Source organism: Alligator sinensis, unplaced genomic scaffold (genome assembly GCF_000455745.1).
Source record: "Alligator sinensis unplaced genomic scaffold, ASM45574v1 scaffold199_1, whole genome shotgun sequence".
Lineage (NCBI taxonomy): Eukaryota > Metazoa > Chordata > Crocodylia > Alligatoridae > Alligator > Alligator sinensis.
In genome coordinates this window covers 333,152-345,698 of record NW_005842008.1, presented here as the reverse complement: position 1 = coordinate 345,698, position 12,547 = coordinate 333,152, and positions in this window count along the sequence as shown.

Below are 12,547 nucleotides of genomic sequence, written 5' to 3'. Positions count from 1 at the left end.
GTCGGACTAGATGATCTGCCCAGGTCCCTTCCGACCCTAGAAACTATGAAACTATGAAACTATAAGATGGCAGCAAATCCCTTTTATAGTAATACTGAAATTTTTGAGGCTAGCTGTAGTGAATAGGAAACCTAGAAATAGGAAACCTAGAAATATATATTTTAAACATTAGAGGGAAAATACAGTTTTAAAAATCATTATTCTATGGCCTTGTTGAACATTATACTTAGGACATGTTAAATGCACTTAAAACACTAGTGTCTGTACATTGAAGCAGGAAAACATGCTAAGTGCTATTGTATGGTAGTAGAGTTAGGACTTCTTGAGTGAGGAGAATCTCCAGATTGTATTAAGTAATATATGTATTCTATCATAGGACTACAGCTGTTTATCGACCATACAACCAGCTCTAGCACTGTTGAGAAGGCTAAGATCATAGTAAGCATTACCATGCAACTGCTCAGAAAACTTTCTAACTTAGAATAATGCTTACTATGATGTAAATAAAACATGTCCTAAGTGTAATATGTGACAAGGCCCTTAGGAATGCAGTAATCAAACAGAGTAGTAATTGGTGTTAAATCTACTCTGCGTATCTTTTTAAAAATATTTTCCAGATAGAAACAAAAGTTGACAAGACAGTGTCAGTTTTGGTTGGACTTCTGTTTCATTTAACTAGTTGCACTTGCTGGGGACAGTTAGTTAATGCACATGTTTTGCTTCTGTGATTGTTTCAAAACTATAAAAGCCTGCAAAGTAATTATGTGACCCATAAATATTTCTGTTTGCTATATGCTAATTCAAAGGGAGACTGCATTATGCTGCAGTTATTTTTATAATCACATATCTTCTTGTGAGAAACAAAGATAATTTCACAACAGTAGGTGCTTTGGGTTCTTTAGGTTCATGAAATAGAAAAGATCCATTAAACAGACCATCTGTCTACCATACAGAACACTTGCTCAATCTCATTTTAAAAATCCAAAGCTATGAGGCTTCCACCATTTCCCTTATTAGATTATTCATCTCAATGTCAGGACATTTTTCATATTAGGCATAAATTTCACTCCTTAATTGCAGCTACTGCTTCTAGGGGCACCTGCATGTAACACACTTTGGGCACAGTGACCCAAGATGCTTAACTGTGCAGTAGACTAATCTACTGCTCAGTAAAGTGTCATGATTTACACGTGCGCAGCATTTACTGTGCAGTAGATTAGGCTACTGTGCAACTGGCTAATATCTGTAGATACAAGTAGTAGATTAACCACGCAGTAGTGTACATGTAGATAGCTGACCTGGAGCAACTACTCTCAGTCAACCCAGGCAGCAAGAGGAGTGCGAACTGTCCCCTCCCCTGAGCAGCTGTTTCCCAGCCCTCTGCCTGATTGGGGTGAGGGGCTGGGAAACAGCTGCTCAGGGGAGGGAAAGTTTCCTAGCCTCATGCCGATGATCCTGTGCTGATCAGGGCACAGGACTGGGAGGCAGCTGACCCAAAGGTAAGACAGCTCCCCCTGTCCCCCAGAACATAGACCTGACCTGGGTGCCCCCTGCAAGCCTGGGGCTGGCACCTGGGGGAGCCTGGAGCTCCCACTGGCTGCTGGTAGGGGAGCAAAGCAAGACAGGAATAGCCCTGAACTGAACTGCTCTTGTTAGGAGCAAGTTTGTTCCTGACAGGCACGTGTGCGCTCCTGGGGAAAGCTTACTGTGCATTATTTTACTGTGCAGTAAGCTTACAGAGCATTAATAACACATGTAGATGAACCCAATGTGTATTTATTTCAGTCAGTTTGATTAGTGTGCTATTTACTCCTTGAACAAGAAAAGTCCAGGACTAGAATAGCAAATTTATTTACTTACCTAAGACTCCAGTTAGTGGCCTTGGAACTGAAGCCCACTTGTGGTTTAATGGCTGAATCCTTGTCTGCCACCTTGGTAGACTTGAGTTTAATTCCTGGATGTGCATATAACTACAGCCATTAAGGCACCATATGTCTGGATTTGGTCTGGCCTTTGGATTCTGTCTCAACTGTCTAAAGAGGGGATGGAAAGTTTAGGCAGCCTCTATTCCTGGAGGCCTGGAAGGTCCTGGTGGCCTCTCACACATACACCATGATCCCAAAGGATCTACAGTTGCCTACTACTTTCTCTCCTGATCCTTAAAGAGGCTAAATAAAATACTAGCTCTAATAAAGCTAGTAAGATGGTGATACAAGGGACTCCATTTGGACAGTAGAAACTTGGATCTGTATTTTAAGCGCAGGGGAGTTTGCAGTGCTGCTGCTGCTTACAGCTATGTGGTGTATTGGGTGGTTAGAGCTACTGTCCAATTCCCCCAACTTCCTGGTGTCATCCTTCAAATCCTACCCATACAACTCTTGTTCCAGCCTGCAGGGAACCCTCAGGTTGTTACAGGAAAAAGCTAACCCAGCCCATCATACCACTGCCCCAATAAGGAGCCACTCATTTCAATCTGATATCCTTCTGTGGAGCCTTTAGAAATGAATAGTCATAAAGCTGCAGTCAGTAATTCCAGCCCTGAGTGCACCCAGGGGAGCTGCCGAATTGCCTTCCATCTGGCCCAAACACCAGCATGTTATCAAAAAAGCAGATGAGAAACACCTGGTGTAAGGTGGAAAAGTGCCTGCCCCCTATTACTGCTTTGCTATCTCAGCGATGAGCCTCCCTTTATTACCAGAATGTGCCCCCTTCTTCTCACTGCTGAGGGATTTTGAGGCAGTAACCAAGAGGGATCATTGCTCTGATGAACCTGTCACTTGAGCTCGTGACTAGAGCTATCAGTCAGGGACAACCCTCATCCCCAACTTTGCATTAAGATTGCAGGAAACTGCTCATAAATGTGTTTCTGGCCAGCTTCAAGGGCAATCTTTGGCAAAAAATAATTTGAGGTTCTTACAAAACATTGAAAACTTTAAACTATTTAGTAACAAAGAAACATTCAAATAAGAGTGAGCTGCCATCTGCTGGCAAAAAAATTCAATGCACACCAGGAAAAACAGACTGTCACTGGCTTTTGGGAAGGTGATATGGAATTCTTTTGTATTTGACAAGTTACAGTCACGCATACATATGATCAAAAATAGCATACATTTGTTTTTAATCCTTTCATCTTCATTTACATTTTCATATAGAATATTGCCATCTTCCATAAGCAGATGCCTAGAACATAGCTAACATTAAAAAAGCAGGAAACAAAAGACAATAAGAAGAAAGAATGAAGAATATTAAAAACAGGAGAGTGATTAGTCTAGCGACAGCTACCAAGTTTGTCCTATTTACATTACTAATAATGTGCTGCATATAGTGTCTTTTTGATCCCACTTGGGATGCTATAGTATGACCAAAATACCATAGCTAAGAAAGATTTTATTTTAGTCTGATTTACATTTAGTGCATTTTTCCAACTTAGTTTATAAAAGGGAAATAGTTATTTAATTGTTCCTTAAATAGGTCATCTTCTCCAGTAAAAGAATGTCCCACCCTCTCTTGAGACAGTTGAGATACTGAAGGGATATGATAAATACTTATTTCAAAATTCTGAATGGAGAAGAAGATCTAACAATATACTGCTACTGAATATATGTATGTGAATTACACAATCAGTCTCTAAAACTCACTGCTACTGGTACTGTTGTTATTCTGGGAAGAAGCTATTCTGCTTTGTGCTTGCGTAGTGCCTAGTGTGATGGGCGCCTGATGGGGCTTGGAGGTGTTGTTATAATACAAATAGATATAACAACATGAATTCCAAGAACTAAAAATCCTGGGTCAGATGCCCTCTCAGCAAAATGAGTGAATTTTTCCTTTACATTATGTTGGTTTCATGTGTTCCATACCTTCTTTATGTTTTATCAAGAAGAGCTTGTTGTAGAAGATGTTTAATATGGACATTTGGAAAAAAATTAGGTCAGTGTTTCTTTTGAAATCAGAGAAGAGTGTGTATTTGTAATTTTCCCCAGGTTTATTTCTTTGCAGCAGGGCTGGCAGGTATAAGAGGAAGTTAAAGATTTATTTTTGGTACTACATAGCAGATGTCATGCTTGCTGTTGTGAGATGGTTTCTTTTATCTGCAGCAGTACCTGCTGTAGTAGTGACTTGAGTTCCATTTTAAGTAGTGTATCACACACTGTTTGCATGCCATTAAACAAGAGGATATGCTTTTTTGAGAGACTGCAGGCAGTCATTGTGTGTCATCAGAACCTAATATATTTGCATCCATTTCAGTAATATTGTTGGCTCTATGAAAGAGGTGGTGACTTAATATGTATGACAAAGTGATTTGGGACCCCACCATGAACATTGGCTCTTCAAAAGGGTCCATCTGTCCTAACTGTTGCACCTACCTGGAGTCTCATTGGCTGCACTGAGACTCCACACAGATGGATTCTTTTGCAGAATAAGGGCTGTTTATTTGTAAGGTTTTTGGTGCTGCTGAGAAGTACTGACTCTGACTGAGATCCCTGCCATTGATCTCATTGGTATCACAGGGTGTGTGCCAGTTAACTGCAGAGGAATTGTCATCTCTCTACAGGTACATTAAGCACATAGATCCCAGCCCTCAGCTGATCTAAATAGCACTCTAATTGAACTCAATAATACATCTATGCCTATTGAGAGCAGCTGAGGATCTGACCCACAGCCCCAACACTGTTTACTAAAGTGTCACAACAGCAACATCAAACATATAGTTGCATGGGATGACCCCTGAGTTTCTTTCTGACCCCATGTTCTTAAATGGCCAAAGGATGGAGGTGGGGTTCCTGGACACTCCAATAAATGGCCAGGAGCTGATGTCTACTATTGTCACAGAAAACACTATTTCCAAGGACACTGGAGACTGATGTGCAGGCTCTTCTGGCTTATTCTCTGACAAAGTGGCCTTTCCTCTTTAGTGAATTATAACTGATAATTGAATAAGCAGACAATGTTTATTGCAAGCTGTACAGTTTTAATACTGACTTATTACTAGGACTGGAGTGGGAATCACATAAAGCAAAGCTACTGATAAACAGCTAGTAGAACTTATTCAGAGAATGAGTGAGATTGGATTTCATCCATTTCTCTGGTAATAAGCTAATTCTGGGCTTCAGTGGAACTGGAATTTGACTTGACAAGAGGAAAGGGGATAAAAAAGAAATGACCAAAACAGAGATCTTTTACTTGCTTTAGCTTCCAGGAATTCACCCCCACTGGACTAAAGAGGCCTATGGTATTAGGGCATATATCAAAGTAGACAAAATCTGCTTAACTTCACATGCATTCTGTGTCTTCACAGAGCATGCTTAGTTTTGGTTGCAGAAAACACTATACAGGAGTTTTGCTTTATCTTTGCTTCCTGAGCAGTAAGTGCCACAATCCTGCTGCACTTGGGGCTTACAGCAACGTGGGCTTAATTTATGTTGCATTCTTTGGCCTGCATTTTGTGCTGTTTCTAACTTCTCTCTTACACCATATAAGAGACAGTTACCTAATGATAATAGTTCACATAAAGTATTGCACAACTCTTTGTATATCTCAGGCTATGGGCAAAACATTCCTTTTAACTGCTTTACAAGGGGGAGAGGGAGCTGCCACTGGGGAGTACACACCAGAACTAAGTACAGACAGTCAAAAAGACAGAGGCTGAATTGATTCAATCTCTGCAGGTTAGTCTAAACTACCTAGACTGAACCAATTAACAAGTGAACAGACACTCGCTTTTGATTCCAAAAATGCAGCCACATGCCTGCAGTGCCCCAAGCCAGAAGCCAGGGTGTGCTACAACAAGCCTCCCTGCTCTACTGGAGCTGCCAGCTTGGGCCAAGGCTAGCCTGCCCACCCTGTGACAGGGAGAGAATTGCAGGGGAGGTGCAAAGCATCCTGGGATTCTGGGGGACCATGACTTGACTTGAATGTGGAGGGGATCTGGGACAGAAGTTCAATAAACCTTAACTCAGTTAAGTCTGATACTACATCTCTCCGAGTGTATCTTAAACTGGTTTTGGCCATTTTGAACACAGTTTATGTGCACTGAACGTCTGTTGTGTTACAGATTTGAACTAGTTTCACTTATACCAGTTTATAGAATCATAGAATTACAGGGCTGGAAGGGACCCTGAAGGATCATCGGGTCCAGCCCCCTGCACAAATAGGAAAGACATCTGGGGTCAGACGACCCCAGCCAGGTGACTGTCCAGTCTTCTCTTGAAGACCTCTAGGGTAGATGATTGCACCACCTCTGTGAGGAGCTTGTTCCATAGTCTGGACACCCTAGTTGTAAAGAAGTTTTTCCTAATGTTCAGCCTGAAACTATCTTCCAGGAGTTTGTGACCGTTGTTTCTAGTTTTCCCCCAGGGCGCCCTGGTGAACAGTTGTTCACCGAACCCTGATGTATGCCTCTGATATAGCAGTAAGTTGCAATCAGGTCCCCTCTCAGCCTTCTTTTCTTTAGGCTGAAGAGTCCAAGATCCCTCAGCCTTTCCTCGTATGGCTTGCCATTCAAGTCCCTGATCATGCAGGTGGCCCTTTTCTGGACCCTCTTGAGCTTTAGCATGTCCTTGTTGAAGTGTGGCGCCCAGAACTGGATGCAATACTCCAGCTGTGGCTGCACCAATGTTGAGTAAAGTGGGAGAATCACTTCTTTGGATTTACTGGAGATGCATCGATTGATGCATGCCAGAGTTTAATTGGCCCTAGCAGCTACTGTGTTGCATTGCTGGCTCATATTCATGCTGGGGTCTATTGTTACCCCCAGATCCCTTTCATTTGTAGTGCTGGTCAGGTTACCGATGCCCTACCTGTAGGTGTGTTGGGGGTTCTTCCTTCCCAGATGCAGCACTTTGCATTTCTCTATGTTGAACCTCATCTGGTTCTGTTCTGCCCAACACACCAGCCTGCCTAGGTCTGCTTGTATCTGCAGCCTATCTGTGGGTGTGTCTGCACAACCCCATATCTTGGTGTCATCTGTAAACTTGGCCAATGGACTTTTCACCCCCTCATCCAGGTCATTGATGAAGATATTGAACAGCACTAGGCCAAGTACCTACCCCTGGGGTATGCTGCTGCCCACATCTCACCAGGATGACACCGATCCATTCATTTGGATTCTGTGTCTTAAGCTGCAACCAGTTTCGCACCCACTTGACAGTCCTGCAGTTGAGCCCGATATCTTCTAGTTTTCTGATCAGTACCTCATGGGATACCAGGTCAGAGGCTTTCTGGAAGTTAAGGTATATGATGTCAACCGCTTTTCTCTTGTCTAGGTGATGAGTCACCTGATCATTGAAAGAAATGAGGTTGGTCTGACAAGACCTGCCCATGACAAAGCCATGCTGGCTGTCATTCAGTATCATGCCTTCTGCAAGTTTGTCACATTTTGATGAATGTTTCTAGGATTTTCCCAGGAATAGAAGTTAAGTCAGTAGTTTCCAGGGTCTTCACACTTCCCCTTCTTGAAGATGGGCACAACATTGGCCCTCTTCCAGTCCTCTGGGATTTCTCCAGAGGCCCATGATTTTTGAAAGACCTTTGCCAGGGGCTCTGCAATTACTTCGGCCAACTCTAGCAGCACTCTTGGGTGGAGTTCATCCGGTCCTACTGATTTATATACGTCTAATTTCTTTAATTGATTGTACACCAGTTCTATGGCAGTGGTGGAAACGGTGTCAATCCCGCCCTGCTCGTTCTGTGCCCTACCTAGCATGTTGTTCCCCTTGGTCTTGTGAAAGACCGAGGCAAAGTAGTCATTTAGGAGTTCCATTTTTTCCTGAGTGGTAGTGACCAGGTATCCTGAAGCATTGAGCAGCAGCCCCACACTCCCATTAGTTTTCCTTTTACTCCCTATATAACTAAAGGACTTCTTGTCCTTGATTCTCATAGTTAGTTTTAGTTAGGTTTCTGCCTTAGCTTGCCTAATCTGTTTTCTACAAGGATGGGCTATTGTCAAGTGCAATTTCTGACCCTAGCCCAGTTGTTAAGCTGTAACTGTTAAGTCTGCATGTTCCTGTAGGGATGCAAGTTGGCAAAACTGCTGTCACTTAAAAAGTTAAAGTTGCAAGGTTTTTCTATACTTGCATTACTCTAGGAGCATGCAGATATAAGAGTTACCTTGTAGCAACTTACGTGTGTGTGTGTGTGTGTGTGTGTGTGTGTGTATGCACCAAGGGTATCTAATTGAAACCTACTTGTGAGATACTGATAAATGCATCTAGATGCTAGACTAGAAATGTATGGCTGCTACTTTAAGTGACCTGCATCATCTTTGATTTAAAATTTTCATATGGGATATTGGCTGCATTTTAAGAGGACCATTTCAAAGCTAGTAGAGTCCATTTTTGTCTGCCTTTCTTTTTATATCAATATTGTAAAATCCAATCCTTTTAAATATTCTAAAATATATTACTTTACAATGAAAATGCTTTTCCATTGGAAAGAATTACTGGCCCAAGGAATTCAGTGACATGAAAACATTAATTGATTAATCCTCATAAGTTCCCTGTGAGGTAGGGAAATATTACTATTTTCCTTCTCCAGGAAAGGAGAGTATTTGTTTCAAGTCTACTTTTTTCAGTGCCTACAAAGTTAGAATACTCAGTGCTAGAGGCTCTCATCCACCCATACCCCTTTTATGGCATGTCAGGAAATCCCAGCCCCAAACACCCATTTGTATCTTGCCATCAACTGAATTCTTTGTCAGTTTTTACTACCTACTGCATCCTACACCCTTTGAATCCCTGTGGCATTATTTTAGAAGTTCAGTCCCAAAGAAGTAGAGGAAGGATAATGAAGCATAGGAGGCAGGAGATGAATAAACTGCTGTGCTACATTTGGTTTTGTATGGGTGGGAAAGAGCTGTACCACAGAGATAAGAAGAGCCATTTGCAGTCCTCACTCAACCATGACATGAGTCAGGAACCCTTCTTCTGTACTAAGCTCCCATTGTTGGTTCCCTGCCCCTGGCCCCACACCGGAGCTGGCACAAGACCCTAGTGCAGTGCCAGGGTTCAGACTAACAATTAGTGAGCTGTGCATGTTAGAGATTATATTAAACATTACCACATGACCTCTCAGAACATGTCCCTTTTTCCATACAGATACACATCCTTAATGTCCTGTTTGACAAGGCCCTATGAAGTACTTGTGAAAAGGATGGCCAGCCAGATTCAGGGTATTTTTTTTGGTTTTGTTCACTGCTGAGGAGGTGCTGTTGTTTTGTTGTATTCTTTGAAGTTCCACTATACGTAATTTAGAAGAATTTAGAAATAATATCCATTTTCCCCTAGAGACTAGGAAAAAAGAATACAGTTAATATTAAAGCATCCCTTTGTTTGTCTTTTGTATTCTATTTATCTTTGATCATTTGCAGATGAAATAACCAGTAAAATAATTTCATGTGCAGTGCTGTCATTCAGAGTGATAAAGCTATGATGACATTGGAATATGCTCTGTAATATTACCAATTTCTTATCTCAATACCCTGACAGGTCATTCTGAATGACTAAAAACTCTATTCTGAGGTGGGAAAGAATGTGCAATTTCAATTTTGTTTTGATTTGAAATTTTCTAGCTACCTATCAAGACAAATCCTTGAACTATTTACTTAGAAGAACTGAAATACCACTATTTGAAACAGTGGATATGCAAGATTTAGCCATTAAAGAGTTGAGGTAAAATTAAAATCCCCTTCAATGCTAACTAAAGTCAGAGAAAATCTTTCAAGAAAATTAAACACTTGATCAAAAAGAGAGGAGGGTTATTGTTGAGAGCATAACAATTAAACAGAAGAGTTATATCTGAGAATAACCATCAATGATAAGTAGAAGGCAGTTAATAATATCCCCTTAGGGATCTTCTTATAGTCATGCGACAAATACTGTATTACATTGTCATGTTACAACATGATGGCTCTTCATAGCTTTCTATGATGGAAATATAACTTTGGTAAAATCTGGGGCCACAAGCACAATGTCATATGTGAAGGCAATCAAACCGTTCCCTCTGTGCATTTCTGTATGACTGAGAATGAACTAAGAGGCACTATGTTTTCCAAACACTGCTATTGAGCACACTATGAATACAACAAAACAAATACGTGGCAGTTTTGCATGGGCTCTGACAGTCAGTAGATGGGTTTATAATGTGTACAAATTCTTCATATGCACAAACCCTACTAGGCTGTCTTTAGTGTCTTTCATAGCTCCTATGAAACTATTTTTATGCTTTTTTTCTGGACTAGGATCCAGTTACGATTTTCACATATGATGCACATATTCTACTTTCCCTCTTGTGTCCTTCCATTTACTCATTTTTCACGTACTCTCAAAATCCACATGAAATATTAATCTGAAATACAAATCTCTTGTATTCTTGGAGGTATTTATGTATAACAATGCTAACTACATTATTAATTCTGCATTTTCAGTCTGTGAATTGAAGACACTGAACCAAATTCCTCCTAGGTGCAATTCCACTGAAGTCAGTACAGCAAGTTAGCATTTTTCTCATGCAAAAAATATAACTGCAAGGTTACAGCATTTCAGAGGACTGTAGTGCTGGTTCTAAAATGCAATTATATTAAAAATTATTATTTGAATTTTAGTTCTCAAGTTCTTCACTGAAACGTATAAATAAATGGCTCTATGTTTATGCCCTAATGACTTCCTTTCATATTATCTTGATTTTAAAAGTAAAATATTTTTTCTAACAGTGCTGCAAACTCAACCAGAGATCTAAAAGTCATGCTGTGCTTTTATCTGTTTGTGCACAATCATTGCTAACTACAATTCTACTATGATAAGACACATGACCTCTTGAAATGATATCTCTGCAAGGATCCTGTGGCAGGGCAGGGGCCTGCAACATCGCCTGGCCAGAGGGCTGCTGATATCATCTGGAGGTGAGGGGGGAGCTGTAGGGGATGGTCAGGAGGCTCCTTGGTCCTGGGTATGACCTAAAACTGCACCCTGCCGGGAGTGGGTGGCCTGGTGGGGCTCCCAGTGGCGTAGGAGCCCCCAGGAAATGCCAGGCCAGTTACCACCCCAGTGAAAGGCAGGTCAGGGTGTCTTAACCCCTAGCCCTCACAACCGGGTGCGTGACCGCTTTGTTTGGAGGGCCCAGAGGGTGGACCCTCGGAGAGTGAGAAAAGGGCCATAGACTCAGGACTGTCTGAACTCCCCCTGACTGGTCCATGCTGGGGCCAGGACTTGAAGGGGCTGGGGCCCACCACGAGGAACGCCCAATAGCTGAGGGCCTGAGGTCCCAACTGGCCTGGAGGTGGGCCAGGGCTAGAGAGCTGAAGGTCCCGGTGTGGGGATCACACCAGAAGGGGGATCAGTTCAGGGAGCTATGCTGCCCAGTATGACGGTGGAAAAGACCACCTGAGGGGAGGAATCCAGGTGGGATTCAATAGTAGGGTTCTGGGGCCCAGTGTAGGAGCTGGTAATGATGAGAACATCGTAATGCCATCTGCAAGGCTTGGGCTGCGGTGTAGGAAAGGAATGGAGCCGCAGATAGCGCCCCCTGGCATCGGGGCAGGAAATGGGCAGCCTCCCACTTATTAACAACTGTTAACTAATTACCAACAAGGCATGGCGGGCGACAAGGCGGGCGGTTAGCCCAGGAACAGGTGGGTGGACCACTGGGAAGTCGGCCCCAAGCAGGCCCCCTGTTACAGATCCCCTTGCAGAGATATCATTGCAAGAGGACATGTGTCTTATCATAGGATCCCCTTGCAGATGGGAAATCTCCGCATGTCACCCCTTACCCTACTGAAGGTGCACGGTCAGCCACTCCATGGAAAAGGCTCCTGCCCAACCTTTGAGGATTGCCATACCTCTGCAGCCAGACCCTGCAATAATGAAGGGAGTGACTAAGGTAATATGGCCCTAGCTTCCATTTCCTGAGGAATCCACATAATTCTAATGAGCTTTACAGACCTATCCAGTGCCACTCTTTACAGTGAGAGGATGTGGGCAACAATAGCAATGCAAATGAAATGTGTTCCCTGCACTGCTTCAGTTTCTTTCCTGTCACAAATGTTTTCATCTTCCTGCAAGTGGTGGGAAGGGGGCTGCTCTAGCCCTCCTAGCAGTAGATCCTGTTCTGCTGGACAGGGCTTTACAGTAGGGTCTAGTTCATTCATTGAAGTCTCAGTCACAAACAGTTTTCTTAAGGGTTTTCACTGGAAATGGCAGTTTAAAGAAAGGTAGGAAGTGTTTTGATAATGATTAAATTTTGTATTTTGATGTTTTCAAAATGGAATGATGAGATTTCAAAACAACTTTTAATTTTAATGTGTATTTTGTATAAAAACGTGTCACTAAAATGTTTGACTGGCAGTACAAATTTGCAGGTTGTCAGTAAAAAAAAATTTTTTTTAAATGGGTTGGCAACTCTGGATGAATACCCATACTCACTGATTTGGGTACCTTGCCACTACCACCCTAGCAACAGACTCTAGGTCAGGAGGAGAAGAAGTAGTAGAGGCTCCATTTGCTAACTTGAGCAAATATACCCAGCTGCTGGAGAAAGTACTGGGGATCTTCATGTT